The sequence below is a fragment of the Lathamus discolor genome, chromosome 10, assembly GCF_037157495.1.
Source record: "Lathamus discolor isolate bLatDis1 chromosome 10, bLatDis1.hap1, whole genome shotgun sequence".
Taxonomy (NCBI): domain Eukaryota; kingdom Metazoa; phylum Chordata; class Aves; order Psittaciformes; family Psittacidae; genus Lathamus; species Lathamus discolor.
The window spans coordinates 13,830,523-13,856,893 of NC_088893.1; the positions used below are offsets into that span (position 1 = coordinate 13,830,523).

Below are 26,371 nucleotides of genomic sequence, written 5' to 3' on the forward strand. Positions count from 1 at the left end.
CAATCCCTGCTCCAACCACATGTCAGACAGATCATCACTAGACCACTTCAGCCATATCACCCTGAGCTTGAGGGGAAGCCAGAGAGTGACCTTCTTGCTTAGGTTCATCATATTTAATGAACCACTGAAGGCAGAATAAGTACCACAACACCCAGCAATCTACCCAGCAGCTTTATTTCTGGTTCATATCACCAACAGAGATTCAATTAATTGGCAGTTTGTTTTGTTTTGTGGGTTTTGTTGGTTTGCTCCCTTGAGTGTGCTGTGCTCATGGTTGACCACTGCCTAAGTCTAGTACTAAAACACACTATTTTGTGCCAAGCACCCAGCAAGTAGATGTGAAAGAACATCACTGAGTCAACCCCAGATAGTCAGCAGCTTCCTATTCAAATGAAATTTCTTACTTTGTACACATTTCAGTGTTGGAGCACTCACAGTTATGGTTCACTACTCCTTATCCATAGCATGGTGCTGACCATGAGACATTACCATTGTTGCATGTAAGATAAACTACATTGTTTGTTATAGATATGTGAAGTATATATGCACTACTGTTATCAGTCACAACTGTGCTCAAACTGCCCTTAAGCAACTGTTTGAAGCAGTCTTCTGGCTAAAGCCTAGTGTGGGGAATAAAAGGAGGGGGAAGAAAACCAACTCAGAATAATTAGATATTTTATCATCTGATTTTAAGCATCTTCTTCTAAAGACCAGTTGTGTGAAACACTAACCACCCCTCAGCTTCACAGAGGGCTGAAGCGATATAACGTCTTGCATGGCTGAAGCTGAACCCCTCTGCAGCACCTGGCCAGGGAATAAATGGGTACAGCAGCAGCTTTTCCAGCTCGAGGTCAGTGTAATCCAACAAGACCCTGGCAGGATGACTGTGCTGTAAGCGGCTCCCACAGTCCAGCCAGTGGACCCCTGGTAATGTGCCTTCCTTTGGGCAGAGCAAGAAGGATGTGAGGTAGCAAAAAAAAGCTATGGTACTGGGAACACGCTGCTCCCAAGAACATTATTTTCTCTTAAAAGGAAGAGCAGTATTTTCCAGACCACTGGTATCTGAAGCTCTGTGAAGAAGTTCACATCTGTCTCAGGGGATCCCATCATACCTCAGCAGTGATTTTAATTAAAATTTTGATGACAAAAGTGCATAGTCCTCCACAAGTAATTTAAGAGACTTAAAGATGACATGTAATTCCAAAGTGCCTGAGACCCACTGAGTAAAAAACTATAGGATTAGAAGTAATGAGTTGCCGGCTTCAGTTTGTTTCGTGACTATGAAACATTCCCCCATGTAAAGACTCATTTGAGTAGCCACAGACTAAAATTTCTCTGGAGGCAGATCAACCTTGCCACTTCCAGAAGAGTCACTGCTTTATAGGGGAAAGCACGTTAGAGGAATGGTACAGCAAAAACATCACTTGTCGTGATAGTCATAGGAAAACTGACTCCTTTCATGGGTCTCCCCACACTCCTCTTTCCAACACACATACCAAGTTTGAAAACTCTGGGACTTCTCCAATGAATTCCACTTTTTTTCTCTTTTCCTAAAGCAGTAATATTACAGGATTAATTACTTAGCAAGGTCTCTATAAACTCATCTGCCTTTGAAACAGCTACAAAAGCACAAGTGAAATTCCAGAGATAAACAAACACAAACTCCCTTTTAATTAAGCACTGTGCCTCTCTGTAGGGGGTGACGGAGTGAGCAGATGCAGAGGGGATTGCCAATTAAGATACAGCTTCTTTGATAGGAAGGGTACAGCCATACACAGGAGGAAAAAGGAGAGGAACTTGCCATCCAAGTCATTATTTTAATTGGCTACTCAGGAAGATTATGCATTCCCACCTCTGATGCTGCCAAAAAAGTATTACTGATCCAAAATACTAAAGAGCCATCAAGACGTGTTCTAAGCTGCTTGCATCTTGTGAGTACTAATGCTACCTGTGCTCCTGACTCACCCTCTTTGAGAAAACTCTAACACAGGGAGCTAATTCTCAGGGTTAATTAGGCAAAAATACAGAGAACTCTTGGATTTCATTTCCTGCTATTGATCATTATTATTCAATGAACACAGCACCCTTAGCAAAAAACTTCCTGAAGCGAATGCACAGTATTTCCAGGCTAACTCAGTTTAAAACAAATTAAAAAGATTAAAAGCCATGTGCCCGGTTAAACAAATGCTGGGAAATTGCATGAATCAGGATGCTCACAGAAAGCGAACCTGAGGATGGACTGGTCATCTTCTGCATAGTGCCCATTAGATTTGACATCCCTGTATTTTCTGTGCATTGACCTTTATTTTCTGTGATCCTAACAGTGATGCTGTTATTCTCTCAGCTTCGTTAAAGAGCTGCATGTTAACTTTCACTTCTGTTTTTATCTGGTTTTAATGGAAATGCAAATCAGTTTTTGCATGGCTTGTTCCATGCCTCTGTATCCTTTGGGGAGGGAAAAAAAACAACAAACAGGAAACAGGAAACCTGTTTTGATCTGCAGCCTGCTCAGGAATCTTCTCTTTGGCTCCTTATAGACTATGACTCGACTGCAGAGGATAGAGCACTGTGCAGGGGAAAATTCAGGCATGGGAACCCAGAGCTGCCTTATCTGAGCCTTCTTCCCCTGAACACAACAGCTCTGTCACCCAGTCCTATCAAAACACAAAAGCAGATTGGGATTTCACTGTCTCCACTCAAAATAAAAGGATGTGACAGAAAAGGACCTCGTCTTTCCAAACAGAAGAAGAGCTCAGTTCTTATCGGAAATGGCATAACCAGAAATGTATTCCTGTCTTGGGAAGAGAGCCCAGGCTGCAGAGGTAAGCTGGGGCAGAGAAGCTCTGCCCTGGTTCTCTCCAGCTGGCAAGTCGAAAACAGCACCATTACTAAATCTCACAATTGTATAGAGCAAAAAAGGATTGTGGCCTTTATGGATGGACAAAAAAAGCTCATAAACATGAGCAATGTACTCTCAAACACTGTGGCCTGTGAAATGTGGGGGGTTTTAAAGGCAAAAATACACAATTTGAGAATGGAAAGTGGAAAACGAACACAATTTGCTGGTCGGAAGATACACACGTTATTTAGAACCTGCAAAGCCCTCCAGGGGCATGGCCCTCCTAAAAGACGCTGTCTCCCTCAACCTTTCCATGAACCCCATTACCCACTCCTTGAAGCATGTTGCTCTACTAATTACAGTCCTCCTCCTCACTGATTCAAAGCCAACATTTATCTTTTATTCTTGCTCCAATACTTTGCTTTAACTGATTTACCTTCCCTCCCCCCCCCCCCCCCCAATTTGCACTCCGCTCCAGTATGTTCTAATTAGCAATCAGGATTCTTTTCAGCTTTCATTTTCTTTTACTCATCTCCTGTCAGGGCTCCTTTCCAGGGCTTTTGTCGTGCCACCAACTCTTCTGTGGTCCTGGCCTGGTTTAGATTCATCTTTCTCAAGAAAGAGTCACTACAAATACCAGCACTATCCCAGTGGAGACATCACCAGATATATTTCCACTGTTATCAACAGAAAATCCTCACCTCATGTGTTAGCTACCTCTGACCTTCCACAGCTGCATTTTAGACAGAGCTCATGGATTGGCCAGTACACACCTCACTCCTCTCTTGCTTTTAACTACAGAGCTCCCAGCTTACAGGACGAATCCTTATGAGTCCTTCAGTGCATGACCTTACACTTTGTCTTGTATTACCAATGAGAGGTCACTGTTTCACAAAGCAGCAACTGCATAAACCACTGCCACTGCAGATCAAAAAAACCCCTGCAACTCAGAGCCTTAAGAACAAAACCTTTATTTCCTTTCAAAAAAATAAATAAATAAAAGAAAGAGAGAAAGACAATAATAACTCTCTCAATTTCTTTTTTTTTTTTTTTTTTTGAGAAGTGCACCAATGCTATGGTCAGGATTGAAAAAAAAGACAAAAAAATAAGAGGAAACTACTATGATACCCTCCTCCACTTGCTTAACCTGTAGCAAGTGCTCCATCTTCCCCTTTGAGGCAACTTAATAATCACTGACCCCATGGCATTGGGAGTTCTTTGGGAAGAGACTCTCCAATACACAATCAATACAGGATGCCCATCAATACCCAGCCATTCTCAAACCACGGCAGCTGTAGGGAGCGCTGAGGGCCAGACCCCACACTGAAAGTTTCCCCCAGCCCTCTCACATTTTCTAAGTACACCACTAATGTACAACGCTGGTAGGGGACTTGTAAAATACACTAAAGCTGAAACAGCTTCCTAGTATTACCATACTTGCTTTGAATAAAGCAACTGAGAAATATAAAGGAATTACAGATATTTAAGTTATGAGTGAAAAGGTGAAGAAGAAACCTAATTACAGCTAATTAATTCCTGCACATGAAAAGTTCATCTCTTACTACAGGGCCTCCTCATCTAGCAGAGATGCAATGCCTGGAAATCATAGCCAGATCCACCAACACCAAAGCTCAAATGGAAACAAGATGCAATGTTTTCAATAAGGAGGAAAGCTCTTCTGTCTTCAGTTTCCTTAGGTAGAGCTCCCATCACTTGGATCCAGTACCACTACATAATCCTGGACAATTTTCAAAAGAAAGGGAAAAACAAAACAAAACACAATAAAAGAGAGGAAGGAAGAGGGAAACTGTTTTCAAAGACACAGAAGGCAAGCAGAGAGAAGAGGTAGAGAATCAACTCAGTCTAGGCAGCTAATTTAAAACTCCAAGAACCTCAGCTCCTCACATACTGAAGAGGAGAGAATCAGGGTCTAAATTCAGAGCTTTGAATCACCCTGTGGATGGTCTAGTGACTATATATGGTCTTGAGGCTCCCAAATTAGATACCTGAATTTGGATGCAACTACAGCTATTGGCCACCTAATTTTCAGTTGGCACTACAGGGATTTGGACACCTAACACTGATTTTAATTTTTTGCTTAACTGTGATGACAACATCTCAAGTTCTCTCTGACTTTTGAAGAAGCTGATGCTGCAACTAAAGTACACAATACTCTGAACCATCTACATGCTTAGTCAAAATTTACTACCTGCAGCATGCTATATTCATATACTTGATATTTCAGCTTCTAAAATTAATACAGATATAGAAAGAGATATTTATTTGCTATAAGCATGGACAAAGCAAACTTCATGCCAACAGGATGTGAGCAAACAAAACCACAGAAGTTGTTTTAAAGATCTCTGATAAAGATCGCACTGATAACTGCTTTTCGCAGACAGATCTCCTAATTCCTTGCTTCTGTCCTTGGCAAGTCTATCCTTTGAAACAACTCTTCCATTATCACACAACTTAAAAAGCAAGCAAACAGCAAACTCCTGCCTTTGCTCTGCTAACAAAAACTCCCTCAAACATAGCAGTTCTTGGAAAAGAGTATTAAAGTCACTAAACTTACACATAACTCTCACTGGACTTTATCTGGTATAGTATATTGTCAGAAAGCAGAAAACGCAGGTTGGTCTCATTATCTGTAGTAAGACAGACAGTCCTTCATTTTAACAAGGTACCACTGCCAATATCAGCCCTGCTGTGTAAAAAACCCTGATGCAACAGTTTTGTTATTTATACAAGTGCAGTGAAACCCAGCAAGATCAGATCGAAGGCACCCTTCCAGCAGCTGGCCTGTTATGGCTTAGTGGTGGCCTTGGCAGTCCTGCGGTAATGGTTGGACTTAATGATCTTAAAGGTCTTTTCCAGCCTAGCTGATTCTATGATTTTCATGCAACACCTCTGAGAAGCAGCTCACGTCCCCCAGACCTCACACCAGGCCAGCTCCCAGGGCACTGCCCCAGCCCTGCCAACAGCCAGGTAGTGCAGCCTGGAACAGGCAAGCACGCAAACACAGCTCTACACACCTACTTCACAGTAGGAAATCAAGCCATGTCAATTATTGGAATAAGAGTTTAATTGAACATTTAAATTCTTCCATCTTCCATCACATGGCTGATGCAGTGAAGCTGGACGCTGTCTTCATGCAGAGATCACAGTGCTCCCGGGACCTGTCCTCCTCCCACATCTCTGCAGCACAAACAAGGGTTAAGCACCATGAACTGACTGGGCAAGCAACCCCAAAAAACCCCAAGTGAGCTCTCTTAATCTCCATGAAAAGAGCAGATGTGCCATCCCTAGAGACATTCAAGGGATGGATGGATGGATGGATACGGTTCTGAGCAACCTGATCTAGTGGAAGATGTCCCTGTTCACTACAAGGGAGTTGACTAGACTCTTGAAGGTCTCTTCCAACACAAACTATTCTATGATTCTCCTTCCTCTCAGCTTCCCTGCAGTGACAGACCTCCTCAGAAGCAGGTGAGCTGCCTACTGTTGTGTCTCTAACTGACCTCACTCAAGAATGTGTCACGCTTCAGGCCTTGTTTCTATCTGCACATAGTATTTCCACCTCAATACAAAGGGCCAGTTAAACTAGTGGTCATCTGTATGGGGGATCATGAAACAACGTAAGACAAGCAATCAGGTCTGGAATGAAATCGAGCAGACATTAGCTGGCTGGAGGTATTAAAGCAAGCTGGTGACTGCAGGTTCATCAGTATCTTGAGCTCAGCTGAACTTGTGATCCATGATGGCTTCATGTTAACTTTCTTTTCATGTGTCTGTCTTTGGGTATTCATTTAAAACAAATCCACAGCTGCCTTTAAGTCACTGAGGAAAAGTGGGAATGCAAACACAAAGCTCAAGCACCTTGGCAAGAGAGATGCATGGAGGAAAAAAGAAATCATCTTTTGTTGCCACCAGATTAAGGCATCTGTGATTGGAAAGATGCTCCATGGAGCGGCCACCCATTTAGAGAAAACCTAGGCTTGAATTTAAGGTGACTGGCTGTTTCAATGTTACCACAAGATTTTGAAGCTGTTTGTGAGTCTCTTAAAAATCTGCTCACTACCAGAACAGGTAGCCCAGGTTTCATCATTAAGAGGACAGTATGTACTTCTACAACAAATGCCCTTTTTAATGCAAGGTCACCATCATGGGCCAGAGAGAAAATTCTTGCTAAGACAGAATTCGGACATTGTGCTGATTTCCTCTTGATGGCCCTGTAACCTCTGGACAAGACTTTCCTCACCTTTCAGGGAACAAGATGACAATTTAGCAAGTAAATACTTTCTGCTGCTACAGCAGAGAGGCTTTTGATAGCTCCATTAGCCTTGGCACATAAGGGCACAAGGAACACGTACCCACTGTGACCTGGTGTTTCAGGGGACAACAACAGCACAAAAGGAAGGATTTGGGAACACCAACTGGCCCCTTCTGAGGTGGGCGTTTACAAGGAGTGTACTTTTCTCCCACTGCTTTTCATTACAAGACTTCATATATATTTCAGATTCTCCTGCTGAGAACACAGATAAGCTTCTAACATTAAACTTCCCATAAAACAGAGTTACAATACAAGGCTAGTGACAAATGCTGGCATCAGAAGCCTGCAGTACTGGTATTCTGCTAGGGTTTTGTAAAGCAATGAACAAAGATACAGAGAGTAAAATAAAAGTCTGTTCCCAACTTCTAAGTTTATTTCTGGAACCTTTAAAATGTGAAACACTCATTAAAGTTCATTTGCTAGACATGCATGCAGCCCTACGCCTTGATACTTCTAGATGTACATATATAGAGGCGTATACATACATGTATACTTCTATATATACAAGAATGGCTTGAAACTCTAAACAAGAAATTTGGCTTCAGTCAACATTAGTTCTAGTGTTCAATCTATTCCACACAATAAATACATTAAAGCCTATTACCACTGATCAACTCTATCTTGCAAACCTCAGGGCGCCACTTTGAAAACTGTCATGCTGAAACCCAGCAGTGTCTTGCAGTGTAACATGACAACACTATGGGGATGTACCAGAGATGCAGATGCATCATTTTCATGAGTTCTCATTCTGACCCCACAACAAAGCTGTAACATTGCAGGTCAGAGCAGGACAGAAAAAAAATCCCAAACCAAACCACCCCCAAACCAAACACACAATGCCCACAACATATTAGGTAAAACACATCCCACTTCTTTCACTGGCTTTCTACAGCTGAGCATTTAATAAAAAAAGCCAAATGTTCAAAGACACAGACCACTGAGTTTAATTTCAATACAAGAAAACCTGATAGAAACTACAATAAAGAACAGAATCAGTGGCTGCATCATATACCCAGGAAGAGCCAGATATTTTGCAGACAGCAGCCATGCACGACAAATCTGTTAGACTCCCATGAAGGAGTTAACAAGCCATATGAATAAGGTGACATGTGATACAGTATGCAGGGATATGCATGTAGCTGATGCAGTACATGTAGCTTATCCCAAACCCCTCAGCAAAGAGTTTCAAAGAATCCTAAAAGGAGCCTTAAAAAAAGGCAGGCTATGGTGGGACAGAAAGGGAGGGCAACTTAAGGATGAACAACTGATTAGACAGACAGACAGACAGACAGACAGATAGATAGATAGATAGATAGATAGATAGATAGATAGATAGATAGATAGATAGATAAAAGAATAAAGAATCGTTTGTCACAACGATGGGGGAAGCTATGAACGTGTCATCTCTGCATCTATGCTGAGACCCATACTAGTCCATATACCCATTAATGGTCTGAGAAGAGGGGTGGGAAGATAATGAAGTGCCACACTTCTCTGACAAAGCAGAATGATTAAGAGTAGGCAAAATTATAACTGACATGAAAGCTGGAGAAGAGGCTCAAGACACTGTGATTGGACAGCAAAATGACAGAGTAAATTAATGTTAATAAATGCAAAATACTGCACTGAAAAAAAAAAAGGAGTATGACTGTCCACATAGATTGACAAGCTCTGAATTAACTGTTCTGATGCAGAAAAGAGATTTAGTCATTACAGACAGTTTTCTGGAAACATCAGCTCAGTAGCAACCAAAAAAAAAAGCAAATCATGGCAGAACTTTTTAGGAAAGATATCAAGACTGAGATACAAAATACATTACAGAACAAAATAAACTTGTTATTTATCTGCATCCTAAAACCACATATATTTCTGGTTATCCCATCTTTAAAAGAAAACATACAAAGACATGCAACTGCAACGGATCAGAAGAGCAAAATCATTTCTTAACAGCTTTTTATGTTAAGAATGCATCAGAAGTAGGAATACATTTTGGGCTCTACAGCTTGAAGAGAAGTCAAACCACCTAGGACTGACAAATACCACAGACAGGATGCTGGGCTATGTGAGCCTTTCATCTGACCACCTTAGTTGTTCTTACTTTCTTGTGAGGTAGAGGACATGGTAAGGACAATTTCTGCTTTCTTGTGAAGTGTTAGTAGGATAAGACAGAGCATGTTTAGATAAATGGTACTAATTGGGTTGAGGTCTGTATGAGACACTTCTCTCATTTCCACCTGCCCTGGAAGCAAAGATATTTGATAAGCAGTTAACCATTCAGCTCATAATGTGCCACAATATTTTACCTTTGTTCTTATTAGGGTAACAAATGGGAAATACTGTATGAGGCTTGAAATTATGGAGTAGATTAGATTCAAGCTGCTTTATAAATTAGAATAGAAAAAAAAAACATCCAGAGCCACCCACACTATCTCCCACCCCAAAATCACAGGTCCAGCTACACCTGGACACTGTTTCCTCTTTCCTTCTGAAAAGCTGCAAGCTCTGTTTTCTTTCCTCTACAGATTGCGAGAAAAAGCAACTTTTGCATATAAAGAGTATACACAGAAAGTACTAAACACAGCACTGAACACACAGACATCTAAAATACCAGATATTATACGTAGGTTGGGCTAGAGCACCCTGAGTCCATGGGACAATTTATGCTGTTTTAGCCAGAAGCTGCAGGTCCAAGCTGGCTGAAAAGCCAAATTCCAGCAGATCAGAAGTTATAAGCATGGGTTAACAAATGCAAAATGGGTTCAAGCAGATCGGAATCCTCCCATAAGTGGAAGAAAATGGAAGGGACAAAAAAGCAGCATTTTAATCCCTGTAAGAACACTCTTGCATAACATGAGAAGCATATGAAGACCAAGGGGCCTTGTGTCATTCATTAATCATAATGACACATAAACAGCCTTTTCCCACCTTAAAACCAACACTTGCTCTCCCGAGAAAGCAATGGGTAAGGATGGAGCCAGTCACTTGAGGCAGATGCTCTCTTACATGAGCAGCAGCACGTTCATCTTTTGGACCAAGCTTTGGAAGCAATGCTTCCACTGCCACCATAGCTTTTCACACCATGTTTATGAGTAACTACCAACTGCTGAAGATAAAAAGTTTGTATAAAATACTTCTTAGTTCAGTTCACAAATCTCTCCAATCTCTCTTAATGTCTCTTCTTCTCTGCGAACAAAACAAAATACAGTAGAATGATGGAAGTCCTGACTTACTGTACATTCTGATGATGAAAACACTCCTACATAGTAACTATTAATGCACTAAATCACATAAACACTTTTGCTGTTTACAAGGCTTCCATGCTGAATCATTTTTCAAGAGATCTGACTGAACAAATACACTTCCAGAGGAGCCAATTAAAAGGGGCCACAGCCAAGGGTTTTACAGCCACCCTAAGAATGACCTTCACCTCATTTTTAAACCATTTTTCATTTTCTAAGTTAGACAGCTTCACTATTCAAGACAGAGCAGAGACTACTGGCACCACACTCGTACTAAAACTGCTCATGGTGTGCCATTTGGAGAACAAAATAATAGTCACTTCAGATATAGACTCAAACGCTGACAGAGTAACACATGCTTGCTAGTTTAACAACATTATGCATTCTGGCTTTGGAAATATGCTGTAATATACTGGCGGGGGGAACCAGGGACTATATGACATGCAGCTCCCACCAATGTACCAACGACAGCAATCCCCAGCTCTGCTAGGACAAACTGGCTGTGCAATACATGCACCCTGCTTTCCTCCTCCAAACTCCTATTCCAGCCATGGGATATGAACCTTTCATAACAGTGCAGTTGAAAATAAGAACGATGGCAAAATTTCATCCCAACATTTTTCTATTGCTGACTCAACCATAATATCCTCCATGCCAGTACTAAGACTTTCATTAAATATGCCATTTAAAATCATTCACCTCTGACTTCACCAAGCTCCTTCAGGAAATACCTGTTAACAGAAAACATTATTAGTGTTAACACTGAGGAACTGGTGTGTAGGTGGTTTTTGTCTAAACCAATAAATAAAATGCCCACCTTCAAAATTATTTTAGAAGTGTGAAATTAAAGCATGTAACAGCATGTAACATCAGCCTGCACATGGGTCCATGCCCTAACTGTCAAAGAGATACCAGCTTGGGCAGAGGAATTTAGAAGTGCCTGCGGCTCAAGAGCTCCACTGCTTAAGTCAGACAGAAAGAAGGGGAACAAGCAGAACAGGACGAAAGAAAAATATCCAACCAATCTTTTTTTCAGACAGTTCAACCAATACATCAGATCTTTTATTCACACCTTCAAAACCCATCGTCTGTTGGTCATTAAGTGCCACATGCCTGACTCCATTCCCAGTTTTTTAGTTGACACCAGTGGCAGAAGGATTGGCTTCTTCCCTGTAACTCAAATCTATAACTTGCTCTTGAATATCTTATTCAGACCTAATACCTCGTTTTAAGTATCCATTTCTGGCAAAGTATAAAATAATCAACCTATCAAAGCACTGCAGTTTCATCATTACACCCCCCAAAATTAATCATGTTTCAGTACATGCAAGGCAAGCCTTTTGTAGCACACTCTGTTAAGCAGGAACAGATAAAAGTGGATTTCCCAGTGCCTGTACTGAAACAGCAATACAGCTAATGATTTCCTACAAAATACTAGTGCAAGCTCTGTGAACAAAACCACAAAATAATTCAGCTCTTCAGGACCAACGTGTAAGCAGAAAATTGAGCTCCAGTCTGTAAGGGCTGCGATTCTTCTTTGGTCTTATTGAAACAAAATTAAAAGTAGTCAGGTGAAATAAGGTAAATTCTTGCTCTGAAGTTTGTTTTGGATTCACTTCTTTCAGAAGTCACCAACACTAAAAGATGCAATTTGAAAGTTGGAATATCTGTAAAGTTGATAATGTAAACCTGCTAAAATTCAGGGTTAGTGTTTTACCGAGCGTGACAGTAACAACAGTGAATTTTATCCGCCTTCAAACAGATAGCATAAGGTAGAAAATCCACTTACATCCCATTTATACCCATGAAATAAGTTGCAAGAGGAGCAAGGCTGGCCCTGCTGACACTCCAAAAGAAAGTTTATGCTTTCTGCATAAACAACTTTGTAATTCAAACGTGTATAAACACAGAGATTTACAGGCTACCTTTTAAGTCATGGCAAGGCTCTCATACCCCACACTATGGCTGTGCATTTTGTACATCGACATGGACAACCCCCATGACAGCAGAAGCTTCACTCCCCAACTTCACTCTTCCAAAAATCACTCTTGCAACAGCCTAAAAGCCAAAATAAAAGCTGTGGGTTGCTGCAACAGAGTTTTGAAAGACTTCAAAAAGTTACTGGAGCAAGACAACTGCACAAGATTCTTCTGTAAGAAGCCAGGCCAGCAGCAGCCCGATAGCTCAAAAGAGCTCTCATTTAATTAGCTGTTTGCTATGTATAAGAAAGGCTGTAGGAAGTGCCCAGTGCTGCATCCTCATTTGTGCTCTGCTCTGATCCATACAGCAGCAATTCAGTCCTGAGTGAAACAGAGCTCATTATCCAGCAGAGATGAACTCTCCTCAGGAGAGAGGTGTTTCTCCCGCTGTTAACAGCATCGGCTCGACACCATTGCCCTCACAGCCTGCTCCTCACAGAGCATTGCAGAGACGTGAAGGCAATACAGGCAGCTTGTGCATGGAAGGAACCACGGAGAGCTGGGCTGGAAGCAAGGATGGAGATCAGGCTCTAATGTGAGTGGAAGCACAGACCCTTCCTAACTGGCTGGGCAGGTAAGAATTCGAAAGCAAACCCGAAGATGGCTCTGGTTTGAATTTGTTTTTATAAGCCAGAACAGAAGACGGGAGAGCCTTCCCTGGGCAGCTGACACACACACACACACCCAGGCACCTCCAAACAATGCTCCTTTTGCTTTCCAAGCAGCACATTTCCACATCTGCCAGTTGGGCACACTTCCCTGTCTAAAGGAGTGTTAAGACCCTCACCCTCTGCAGACTCTTGGCTTGTGCTTTAAAAGAACACTTCCATTTATTTAGAAAGTGTCCAGCGCAGAGCTGGGTTATGCTCTCTGATCAAACAGGGCAGTGCTTGGAGCCCTACTCAAACTGCCTCCTGCTACCAGGGTGAGCAGCTTAATCTGTTCTACCTACCGAAAGCCTCAGCAACTGGCACCTCATTGACTTAAGTGGTGTAAAAGCACCAGTACTGCCTGCTCTGAAGAACACAGCCCTGAAGCCAACCCCAGCGCCCAGCATGCCAGTGACAGATGGGGAATGAGCCAGGTCTCCACAACACTGCCTTACTCAACCCAGTTGCAGCAACTTCCCATCATTTTTTTTTTCCCCTTCATGCTTATCATCTTGCTTTTATCTAGCGGTGTTTTAACAGCTGTTTTCTTACCACATTAAACTGACATCTCTGACAAAACAAAACAGATGCCTAACTCTCCTGGGTTTCCTCACAGTATGCTACAGGGGAGCAAATCTCTACTGAACCATACTGCCTGTTCGCCTGAGCACAGATTTTACTCTTTAACCAAATACCATTCCCACCGTCAAAAGATATATCCAATTAAACAACAACCTCGGTGATCATCTTTTGCTCCAGCTTTCCTCCCCCAAAACATAGCAGGCCAGCCCTCCAGCGAGTGACACAACTGGCACAGGGCCGGGAAAGCCAATGGAGCTGCTCTGATTTACGATAGCTAAAGATCTGGCCTGAAGATGAGTCACGTGGATTGCTTGCTGCTTGAATTTTAACTAATTCAAGGGGTCTGGCTTTGGATTTGCTTTCTTTGTTTTGTTTATCTCTGGCTGTGCTGTAAAGCCTCAGTCACTACGGGCCAACTCCAGCATTTCTCCCTAAATATTTAGGAAAGCTGCTGAATATTTAGAAAGGAGTTGGATTCACAAGATTTTTCTGCTTCTTGGATTTGGACTCATCTTTTCTATCCTGCTCTGACACCTGAAATAGCCCATTAACCTACAGACTGAGGCAGCTAATTTTGATCGAGAGCTGAAAAATCACAGCCTGGCTCTGAGCTTCAAACCAAGAAGGGAAGAGATAAAAAAACCCCAGCGGGAGGGTAGCTTTGGGACTCCTTTCCTCACAGTCAGTCGGAGCGATGTGTCTGCTGGCATTTTTGGGTGCCTTGTGCGAGCACGGTCTGTTCTCCCTCTGCCGAGCAATCCAAGCACTACAGAGAATAACGGAGCGGCCTTGCAGCAAGAAGCCCTTCAGTCACGGCACTACTGCAAGGAACAAACTTTATTTCTCAGGCTAGCTCGAGAAAAAAAGGGTAAAAACCAGGCACGGAGGTCTGCTCAGCTGCACATTAATGACCATCAAAAGCCAGGCTGCAGCTGCCACCCACCACGGCAGAACTCAGGGCTGAGCACAGGTCTGCAGAGCTGTACCTGGGCTGGCACGAGCTCCCATGGCCCAAGTACCTGCTCGTGCACCAAAACCAGTACAGCAGCCGATGGCCAATGACAGCTACAAACCAGGCAAACCTCCAGAGAAGGCAGGAGAGATTTTAACTTAATGGTTGGTCTGGCTGCCATGCTTCTAAACAAGAAATGAGCCTGTTCATGTCTTCCATGCAAGGCATGGATAAAAACACAACACCAATATTTCAGCTGCTGGGGTGATCCCAGCACATCTTGGCTCATCCCAGCAGCGGGCATCTCCCTGGACATGGTCCCAGAACTGCTCTTCTGCACTCATGGTAGTTCTCCAACCTGACAAACCCTACCATTCCCTTGGGACAAAAAAGTGTCCATAATAGGAATATTACCATAACCCGGTGCTACAAGTTTACCACTTTCCTACACATTAGATTCAGGGAAGTTTCTGTGCAACACCAGATTCTTAAAGCCATCATTACTTTAAAAAACAAAAACAATACAACCCCAGTGTCTGTATCAGATTCTCTGGCTAAACTGAGTGGTGACGCTGAGATTTCATAAAGCTTTGACCACCTAGGAAGAACCAGAATCCCTCCTTACTAAGAAGAGGAGGAGATTATCACTCTAGTGCTCCATCTCCAGTGAAAAGCCAAATCCTCCATTTCCCAAAGGAGAAAGTAAACCCCACAAAAAAAAACCCAACAAATCCATTTTCACTGCCTCTACTCAAATTCAACAGAACAGCAGCTTAAAAAATATGTCAGAAATCAAGGTGCAGGTGAGCGAAATAAAATAGGAAAAGGCTTGACACCAGAATGGTAAGATTTTAAGCGTGACCCATGTCAAGGGGATACTTCTGAACCTTTCCAAACCAAGTCAGAAGCCACATCCAGGTGGACTGTTATTAAGCATGGCTGAGAGGGAAAGAAAGCACAGAATTCACAGGGAAAATGCACTGATACATGAATTATACTTGTATAAAGTTATTTTAAAAGGCGTTGCAAAATTCTTTACCGTGCTTAGTAACCTACTGCCCAAGAAAAAAAGTAACAATATGCTTTCAAACTACTCCAGGCATATTCAGCAAAAATCTCTTATTAAAATCAATGTGACAAGCCGTTAGCTGCACGTCGTGCTGGAAAGCTGCAGGTGAAATGCAGAAAGCTCTTGCACTTCCACTCCATATCCAAAAATTGAAACACTTTCAGTTACCTCATAAATCAAAGTTCGTCATTAAGCTGCAGCTAAAGTGCTATCTTGCCAAAACCTCCGGAAAAGCATCGAGGTAGCTGTTAATTATTTTTTATACAATCACTCAGGAAACATTTCCTGGGTGAGGGACTGTGGGCTGGCACAAATCCTGCCTCTGTTACTGTTCAGGGGGGCCAATGGCATCGAGGTGTATCTGCTGGTGGCTGGAGACAAATGGACTCCAAGGGTGATGGTATGGGTGAGCTTTTAGACTGAGCTACTTCTCACTTCAAGCACACCTAAGAGACTTGATGTAAATTGATAACAGCGCCTGGGATTCTCACAAATGAAATAAAAGCAGGAGTAGACGAAGGAGAAAGTTAATTTTTCACCTAGAGAACTGCAGTGTTAGAAGATAGCCCTGGAGGCTTTAATCAATGCAAGTGAATCTTTTATACTTTTCTCCAGCATTCCCAAAATAAGTCAATAAGATACCAGCACTTTCTCAGAATAGTGACCACTTCCCAGCAAGCCTGAGTTCAAGTCTTTATCAAAAGAACTAAAGAAATGCATTATGATTTCAAATAAAAATAGAAAGCGAGGAAACAGAAGCAGCAGGGTAACTTTATGAGGCATGGGAGGTGCTCAGAGAAACATTTTTACTTCTTTTATTCTTGAGGATGATTAGAAGCAAGCAAAGACTGGTCTAACCAGGCACTGCTGGTGCCCAAAACCACCCACAGCTACCCTGGCCCTTAAGAACAGCAAAACACTTGGAGAATGCACACCACCATCAGACACTATCTAAAGGCATTTCCAGATCCACAACCTCCTCTCCTGTGAGGGAAACACACCTACGTGTCCATCTGCTTCATCACAAATGACACAAAACTCCCAATGCATTCAAGCAACTTCTGCTGCACCTACCTAATAACCCATCACCTGGGGGATCCACACGCATGCGCATTGTGTCCACACACATCACCTTAAATAAAGAGCAACAGACCTCCTTATGTAACATAGTTCTATATATATAATTATAAACAGCTGAATAAATGGCCCTACCTGTCTGAAGGTTTCATACACATTCTCCCTATTGGCCAAATGAAATGTAGGCAAGAAGCTTTCTCAAGTCATGAGTCCATTTACAATCCCACATTCAGCTGGAGCCTGGATAATCTGTTTCTCTGAGCATCTAAAAAATACAAGTCTCTTCATAATTTCCTCTTTGTAACACTCAGTTCAAATGCAAAACACAAAAGAGCTGTGGCTCCTGAAGTTTTAAAAGCTTTCAGCAAAATTTGCTGCATTACTGCAAAAGCAAAGAGGTGCAAATGAAAAACATCAGGGGCATATGATCCATAATGCTTCAAAGTGTTGGAAGTTTCCAGAAGGCACAATAAGGATAAAGTCAACATCCTCAGTTGTTGTCACATCACTCCAGCACAAGTATTTCAAGGACTTCAAGGGGCAAAGACAAAGGTAGTTTTCCAGAATACTGCAAGAGCTGTACCTATGCTAATCAGAGGGTTCACAAGCAGAGCTCATGCACTGTATTACTGAGAGGTTCTGCTCTCAAAAGAGCTTTTACTATAAGGCACCTTGTCTGGCTTGCTTCAAAATGATGACTCTCATTTTCCAACTTATCAGTGTATTTTTTTTCCTCAAACTAGCATTCAAAAATACAGCTCTTCCTCAGGGAAAAACAAAATGGAAAAAGTACTCTGAAATACAGGAGTGGATTCTCAACAGATACACATCAACATGACAAATCAATGGAATTATGTTAATTTATGCCTAATGACCATAACCAAGATTTCTCTCCTTTGAGAGGAAACCGGGACAATTATGGTTACTTATAGCAGAGACTACTCCTCACTGCACAGAGCAGGAGAGCTTGTTCCCATCCCCGTGTAATGTCACGGAGCAAATACACCCGTCGGCAGGAGGAGGACTCCGTTCAGCACGCTGATGCCAGAACGGCGCCGGCTGACCTGTTCTGCCCGGCACACAACTGAGGGCTGTTCATTTTCCTTTCCAATGAGACACTGTGTAAGTGTTGATTTAATGGTTCATTTATCAACCCCTCTGAATATTAAGCAATTCATTTTGACTTAATTTGGACAATTCAATTTCACCCATCCTCTCTCCCCTTGAAAAATGGGAACTGCTGTCTAGAGAGAAGCTGCTTTAAAAGTTGACTTAACAAGAAGTACTTGGTGCCATGGGCTTTATCCCTTTTCACAGGCTGATGTATATTTCTAGCTGATTATTTTTTTGTTGTTGTTGTTTTGTATGCATTATACGTTAAATTTACAAACGCTAAAGCAAAGGCACTTCAATGAACATTCTTACTGCTGGCAGACCAAACCCCATCTGCTGTAATATTAGCTACTCCCCGAGACGACCACCAGAACACTGAATGTGCTGTCAATACAAGAAACAAGCCTGCGAAAATTCCGTAACACTTCGGGAAAGGAGCTCCGCGTTGAGAATCCATTACTGCCCGAATCCATTACTGCTCTTAGAAAGTTTCTGTCACTGGATACATTTTCCCAACCGGGAAACAAAAATCAGAAATCAATGCAGGGCACACCTGGGCTTTACCCTCCCATGCGGGCAGCGCCTCGTATCCACGTTCGCACCTCCCGGAGCAACAACGGGAACGGCCGAGCCAGGGAGACTCCCCAGGCACCTGTTGGCCGTCCCCTCGGCACCCGGGGACCCCACCGCCCGGCCGGATGCTCCCACCGCGTTTTCTCCCCGATTCAGCCGGCGTTCACCGGCTGCTCCCGAAGCTCAGAATTCCCTCTCCACAGCACGTTCTGAACACTCAGCCCACCAGCTCGGTCCTGCCGCGCACCCCCGGGTCACTTCCACAAGTCCCTTCCCCGCGGGAGCACCCTCACGCCCCCATACACCGCGCATCCCTCCGGGCAGAGCTCGGCCGAGCCACGGGGAGCGCGGGGCAGCGTCCTCCCGCTGCACAGAGCCACTTTCCCCATCATCCGCACACACGGAGCCACCCCGAAGGGCCGCGGCTCTCCCGCGGAGGGCAGCGCGGCGCAGACCCCGAAACTCCGCCAAGTGCGGGAGCGGCGCCGGGCGAGCCGCGGCACTCACCCGTGCGGCGGAGCAGGCGCGGCCCCTCAGGAGATCATCGCCGGCGGGAGCGCGGGGCCGGCGGCAGAGCGGCTCCTCCGGCAGCGGGGGCGCGGCGCCGCCTCACACCGCATCGCAGAGCCGCGCCGCCTCCGACACCGACACGCGGCCGCGGCGCCCCGGCCCCGCCGGGTGGGGGGGACCGGCAGGGACGGGAAAGGGGGCGGGACTGGGACCGGCTGTGCCCGCCCCATCCCGCCCCGCCCGGGCCCGCCGCACCGGGTGATCACAGCGGGAGCGGCTTCGCGCTCCCCGCGCCGGAGGGAGCGAGGTTTCCCTCCCTCAATGTCTTTTTGCTTTCCCCCACTTTTCTCCTTCCCCCCTCCTTTTCCCCCTTTTTCCTCATTTCTCTCCTTCTCGCCGTTCCTCGCATTTCCCCATCCCCCTTTTTCAGTGCCTCCCTTTTCTGACGACCTCCCCCTTTTGCCCACATTTCTTCTCCCTTCCTCCTTTTTGTATGTTTTTTCTCCTCCTCCTTTTCCCCATCCATCTCCCTACCAGAGCCTTTTAGCAAAGGAAACTGAGTCCAGCTGCCAAGTGGCCCTTTCCTCCAAGTAGGTGGCCCCGGGGGAAACAGCCCGCAGCAGCCTCAATGTGCACAACACGCACCCTCTGGGATCCGAGCAGACCCGAGCATAGCTGGCACAGGACAGCACTTCCAGGACATCCTTCCCTGCTGCCCTCAAGAGGGCTAAGATAAATCAGTGCGGTTTTTCCAAAGGATCCAGTAAAAATAAAGGAAGCAAGGTTTAGTGTTCATTTCATCCTGAGCAGCTCCCCCTACTTCTGGCTGCACTGACATACCCTCAACACTCCATCCCTTTGGTCCATCTGGCCCCTGAGTGCCCAACCTGTCAAGCATAATCCCAGTACTCAGCTACCCTGAGTGAGGCACAAAGGCTTCAGCAGTAAGACAGCTCATTTTCACTTTGAGTTTCATGTGTTCGAAATGAGATCAGTGGAAATGTTTTTTTCTACCTTAAAAAGTTGGTTGTTTTGCCGCTATATACAAATGCTTTGGGTTTACCAGATGGAAATTAGTGCTTTCCCTACACGTTTCATTCCTGAGCTAAGAATCAAGGTAGAAAACTGAAAGAATCTGCAATATACTCGGTAGCTACTGGTTACCAGGACAGCTCATACTTGTATTAATGAAGAACTTGTTCATCACATGCCCACTTGCTGCTCTTCCCTCCTCTCTGTGAGCCCAGGCCCCTTGCTTCCTTTAAAATTCCAATGAAGTGCCAGGTTTGGTTCATTGGAGGTTTGTAAAATCAGTTCCCAACTAAATAACATTAAACAAGGGGCACAGTTAAAAACCAAAACCTAGCATGAGATGTTCTCCGGTTTCAGATCTTCTTCCCTCTCCCCAGGTTAAGGACTTTTCTGAGGAAGAAGAATGATTACTGATGGCCTGCGGAGCAACTTCAGCAGAAGCACGGATACACAAATCAGAGGGGTTGCTTCTGGCAATTTCATTGAGATGCTACTACAGGACTATAAAGTTAATTGGAGGCAGAATTCTCACGGAAGTTTAGAAGTCCCCAACTAACTCTTGATACTCTGTGGCTGATGAGTTGCCACTGGGCCAGGGAACCTCAGTATCAATAGAACAGCACCACATAAAATTAAGTATAAAAAAGACCCTGATTAACTAGACAGAAGCTCTTTCTTCCACCTCAGCATCACACAGTTTGCAGGCCTGGTGGTTTTCTTGCCCATCTAAAAAGCCTATGAATGACAGCAAGTGCTTTTTAACAGTATGTGGAAAGGGCATGAATGAATGCCCTATCCAGGTGCTTCTGTACATGCACTCCTTCCATGTGCTGTAGGTTACATGGAAAATGTTTGTGTTCCTGTCATCTCCAGCTACAAATAACAGCGAAAGTACTTAAGAAATGTGACAGACCAAAACAAAATAAAAGCATATCAGCAAAACTGAGAAGTATCAAGCACCATCAGTTCCATCGTCAGGCCAGCAACAAATGTGACCTGTGGCTGTTCATGTTCTTTTTTGTTGTTCTTTTAATTTTTAATATTTTCCTGATGCAGATTCATGACAGTTGCTGTCCTTCATTTGCACTGACTTGTACTGGATCCAGTTGGCCAGCAATGGCAGGGAATGCTAATTCCATTTAGTTACCAGAAAAAAAGCAATAAAAGCAAATATGTTTCCCTACGGCCCCAACTCAGAGTGATGAAAAATCCAGACCAACAAACATATTTTGTTAAAATCAGTCTGAAGTGTCATCTCTTTTCCCACAGAAAAATCAAAGAAAAGAGTATTCTAGGCAAACTGATACATAAATGATGGGCCCTTCATAGCTCTAGTAATTACATCCCAAATACATCCCCACGCTGGGAAAGGAGTGACAGCCACCACCCCAGTACTGGGCAAGCCCTGTTGACATTTCAGATGAGCCATGAGCACAGAAATGCCATACATCCATAGCTAAGATTATTTAAAGTTATGGGTCAGTGACAGCAGCAGCTGCAGCTCCTGACCTCAAGGGAATCACAGTTCTGGTAACACAACATCTTGTCCTCCCATTTTTCACCAGCACTTAGTGGGATGTGAGCTGCCCTCTGAGATGTTGTAATGGGTTCCCAATGCCGTGCTGACCACAGGCAGGAGTGCGCTGCAGGGTCAGAGAGGAAGGCAACCCAGGCAAATATAAAGTAACTTTTCCTGTTAGAGATGACTGCTTATTTTCCCTGCCTTTGGCAATGAACAGCTGCCACTCAGGTTTGCCAGCACCCAGCACTCAAAAACTGGGAGAGACTCAGAAATAGGATGATTGTCTGTAAAACAGCCTGATGTTGGGACCAGGGGGAAGCAAAAAAAAAAGCATCTTTTTATTTGGCTTGTGATTGCTAAGTCTGCAGGAATCCCTCTTTTTCAAGCTTTTACCTTGGCTCATGAGGAGCAGAGATCTACTTATTTTTTCCTTTTAAATGAATGCTGGGATTCTAACATAATCAACTAATTCCAGGAGCTGAGGCTTCAAGATAAAGAGGAAAGTATACCATGTCGCAAAGCTCACAATGCAATCTCACTGCATTGGCGTTGGCAGCAGTTCACTTGGCTCTGGAAATAATAAAGTGGGAGACTGAAATGACAAACAAACCAGAGTTCCAAACTGAAGCACCACCAGGGAATGCAAAGCAGATGGCCAGCTAAAGAAGACCAGCCCAAAGAATCACTATAGTCTTTGCAGGAAGATTACTGACAGCATCTACTGATGGTGGCCTCCTTCCTATTAGCTTGCCTGGCATGGTTTGCATCTTGATATCCTTGCCATAGATTATTATTAAGAGCAGAAAACAAGCTAGAGAATCCTCACAATTACAGATCATCTGTGCACTGCCTCATAGCAAAAAAAGGGAGATTCAAGAGCATTGGAGAGTCCACACAAGGGTCAGGAACACCTATGCCATCTTGGACTTGCATTGCTTTAACCAGTCATTGAGCTACCACTAAGATAACACTGGTGTGTTCTTCCTGGCAGAATGCTTTCAGCATGCTTCTATTAAAGTGTCTGCTTTGTTTCAATATCCCACAATATTGTTTTGTCAAAAGAAATTATTTAAAAGTTGCAAAATTAAGTCTGTGCTAAACAGGAGCTGGCACAGTGGAAATTAGATTTTGGGACTCCCCACAAATATGCAAGTGTGAGCATATGAAATCACATGTGGCAATTCATTTTCAGAAAGAGGAAAAACCCCTAAATTACATTGTCTCCTGTCATACCCAGTTTGCTCAGCAGAGGGAAAACACAGGAATTATCAACCATGACCATTTGAACTAAGCAGAGTGGTAAAATGCCCTGCAGAGCTCCATAGGGACTGATCCTTTCTGCTTATCCTAATCAATACATTGGTTTACTGGAGAAGAAAACAATTGTTGTAGAGCAGGCTTCAGGCTGCCAAGCCCAGCAGGTTCTCTGTGCTGCCAAACAGGATTTCTCTTTAGCCTGTGTCCATCCCTAGCACTTAGCGAAGCTGACCTGTCACCTTGTGCTCCTGAGTATATTGCCATTTTCTTCAATCTTCACTCTTCTTACCAGTCTAGAAAGGCAGTGTTTAACCCCCGCTAAAATCAACATGCTCTCTTCTATGGCCATTCACAGGGATTAGGATTTTGAACTTTGGACTCAATAGGAAAAGTTTTCCACAAGCACCTGGAGCTAAATCCTACCCGCCATATTTGTGGGCGTTTCTCCATTACCTGCCTGTTTGAAATAAGCAGGATTTAATCATTTGGGGATGACAGTGAATTACAGCCCCTCATGAAGGGATATAGCACTCCTGTCCCCCTCTTCCAGCCCGTCTGTTCACAGGCTGATACATCACTGGAGCACAGCCAGGCAACCATAGAAATGCATTGACTGAGTAAGGTCTTCCTTCCCCATCAGCCAATAAAGATAATTACACAGGCCAGCATATATTAATTTGGGTTCAGTCCTTTTCCCACTCAAATTAATGTTGGTTTTGCCATTGACACTGTTGTTAGCAGAAGCTGGCCCAACATCAGGGAGCTAAAATTAGACAGCTTGCCTGTTTTGCTGGTCACCTTCCTTCCCCATTCCAGCTGAGGGAGTTACTTGCCCAGCTAGGGGTTGATACCAATTCAAGGAGCAGCCCGGGTATCCAAGGCATGCCACTGATGGGCTCCAACACCTATAGCTGGAGCTCAAGCAGTGGGAGCCCTGCGATGATCACACACTTGCATCCCCTCCACAGCCAGGCCCCTGGACATGCTCACCCCTCTGGAACTCATTTGCCAAAACCAGCACTAAATGAGGGCAGAGAAGGGGACACACAGAGAAATTCCTTATCCCCTCGGGCTCAGAGTCAGGGGATGGCAGCTTTCGGTGAAGAGGCCCATGCAGGTGTACTATGCACACTGCTGTCATCAAAGATTCCCTGTGCGAGGCTGTCAGGTTTTTATATGGTTTCCACAACACCAAAGTCACTTGTTATCAGTATTGGTGGTGCCACTTGAAAAATCAGAGGAAATCCATCATGGCCCGTGAGGTTATTCTGGTGTAACAAGCAGCCCTTGTATCTCATTTTTCAGAAGTGCGACTCAGCCCTTACATCTCCATTTCCGTGCAGCGCAAATTCATATAGGTGCTGGCTCAGCGCAAGGCTTGGGGGGCTTGTCTGCAGCCCAGCAACTCGCAACCTCCCTGCATACATGCAGATGTGAATGCACACAGATATACACACACATATATGTAATTATCCTGCAGAGGTTTCATCTGAAACAGTATGTTTCTTTTAGGCAGTAGTCTGCCTATCAGTGTGTTTGATATACAGATATTTACCAGCAAGGCTGGAAAGTCTCCCTAGCCACACTTCCATAGAGCATACATAGCACCCCAATTTGCACATATCTCAGAAATACAAACAGTCCCTCTGTTTTCATATTCTGCTGCCACAATAACTTTGCAGAGGACTTTGCTTACTGGACTTGTTTCATGGTGGGTGTAACTGCCAGCAATAGCTTTCCTGCTACTCAGAGCAGAGTCACATGCTGTGATTGCTCATATGCGGTTCAGATTCTCCAGCAACTGAGAGAGGAAAAAAAAAGAAAGGAAAGAAAAAAAAAAAGCAACTATTTCTGACTGAGACACATTCCTCTGTTGTCTCTGCCTCAGCTGCAAATGCTCTCTGCTACACTGATTTCTTTTAACTGGTCAATCCCCACCCTGTTTCCACAAACACGGAAAGCAACTGCTTATAATTCCAAACTCCCAGCCTTGTGCCAGATAACATTTGCCGATCAACTGCCAAGGCAAGCTTCACAGAGGAAAAACCCAAGAAAACAGAAAGGAGGACTGGCACATTAAACAGCTCAACTCCGATTCTTACCTTCAGAAGCAGACTTCGTTCAAAGCCCACAAATATTTTTACTTTGCTGGAAGTCTCTGAACTATTTTTAGCTTCCCTGGGGGATGCCATATAGGGAGAGCAGCCCCCTCTGAGTCATTACTAATCTGCCTAACATAACAGCAGGACACCTGCTGCCAGTGAGTCATGTTTGGTGTGAAGCTAATGGTATATATATAGACAAAACGTAAAGACAATTACTTATTTTCCTTCATACCCCATGTGTTGTTTGTGTCTTCCTGTTACTCTAAGCAAATCAAATCAGTGCACTGTCTTTACAGGACAATGTAAAGAAGACAAATGCGCAGGAAAATCCATGTTCTCTTCAGACCAAAAGCTCTAAAGAGGTATAGCAGAATGATGCTTGCTTGCATCTGTGGCATGTATACCTGTGTATATACATATCTGCACTTTTACACACAAACAAAGTGATTATACTCTTGCAAGCTGCTGCTATGATACATGCAAACTAGTGTTTTCACTGAAAACATGAATGGGAATTCAGTGATTATAAATCTAGAGCTCCATCCTGAAACTGTCTTTGCTACTCCCACAGTAAGAAAGAAGCAGCGTGGAAAAGGGGCATATGTGTGGGAAACTGATGTTTATAACATGCTAGCAAAGAGAAGAGAAACCTGTTCCCTATATAAGCTTCCACACAAGAGGCACAAGTACCTTAGTGGCTGTACAGTGGCAGTTAAACATTAGCTGTACTCCCCTTTGTTGGCTTCACAGCCATTACTTGCAGTGACAAACATATTTGTAGAACAACCTTTTGGTCTGTGCTAGGAGCCTGATTTAGCTTTCCCCCCAAGCCATGCATTTCATCGTTATGGGCTGCACTTGTAAAATTCTGAGAGCTGCAGTAAAGAGCTGCTAGCTTTGGCTTTGTGATCTCTGGAAGATCTCTCTTTTATTCCTTTCCTTTCTCTCTCTTTTTTTTTTTTTCTTTTTTTCTTTTTCAAAATGTGAAATTTTGGTTATCTCTGTCTTTAAGGAAAGGCATTGCCCTGATCTTCTGCCTTGGGCAGTACTTCCATTTGTGGTGGGTACCGGTACATATCCTATTCAACCTCAGCTCACCCTACTGTCCTTAAATTCTACAACATAATCACTCTTATTAAAGACAATGGTAAAACATCCACTAACACCAGTGGAAATAGGATGGAGGCTTACAGAAGATGCTAGAATTTCAGAAGTCATGGCCAGAATCAGCATTAGGCACTGCAATGGATGAAGCCGTACCCTGACTGATATAACCACATAAACTTCTATCTTCCCCCACAGAAAACCAGCTCAAGTATTCAATGGATAATGAAAAGCTTCTTGTAGGTTTATAAAACCATCAGATTGCATCTATTGCAGGAGAATGATTTTAATACATATATAAAGAAGATACCTCTGTTCCAGAGAACTCTGTAGATGTCCAAGCACTTTTTTTTTGTAGCCTTATTTTTGTTTGTTTCATTCTTCTTTTCCCACCTCTCTCCTTCTCCTGTCAAACTGGACAAGGGATGGTAGAAA

General features: G+C 43.7%; 1 protein-coding gene across 5 annotated transcripts in view; it reads right to left on the reverse strand.

The window, feature by feature from the left end:
* SGCD (sarcoglycan delta) overlaps positions 1-24,878 on the reverse strand; it is a 396,287-nt gene extending 371,409 nt beyond the window's left edge. For 3 of the 5 annotated variants that reach the window (XM_065691108.1, XM_065691099.1, XM_065691100.1), the window contains exon 1: positions 18,914-19,062. The gene's annotated coding sequence lies outside the window, so the exon portion shown is untranslated. Of the gene's footprint in view, positions 1-11,110; positions 11,132-18,913; positions 19,063-24,829 lie in introns of those variants that run through there. The other 2 variants (XM_065691103.1, XM_065691104.1) reach the window with 2 other exon arrangements.
* Positions 24,879-26,371: the final 1,493 nt, after the last annotated feature.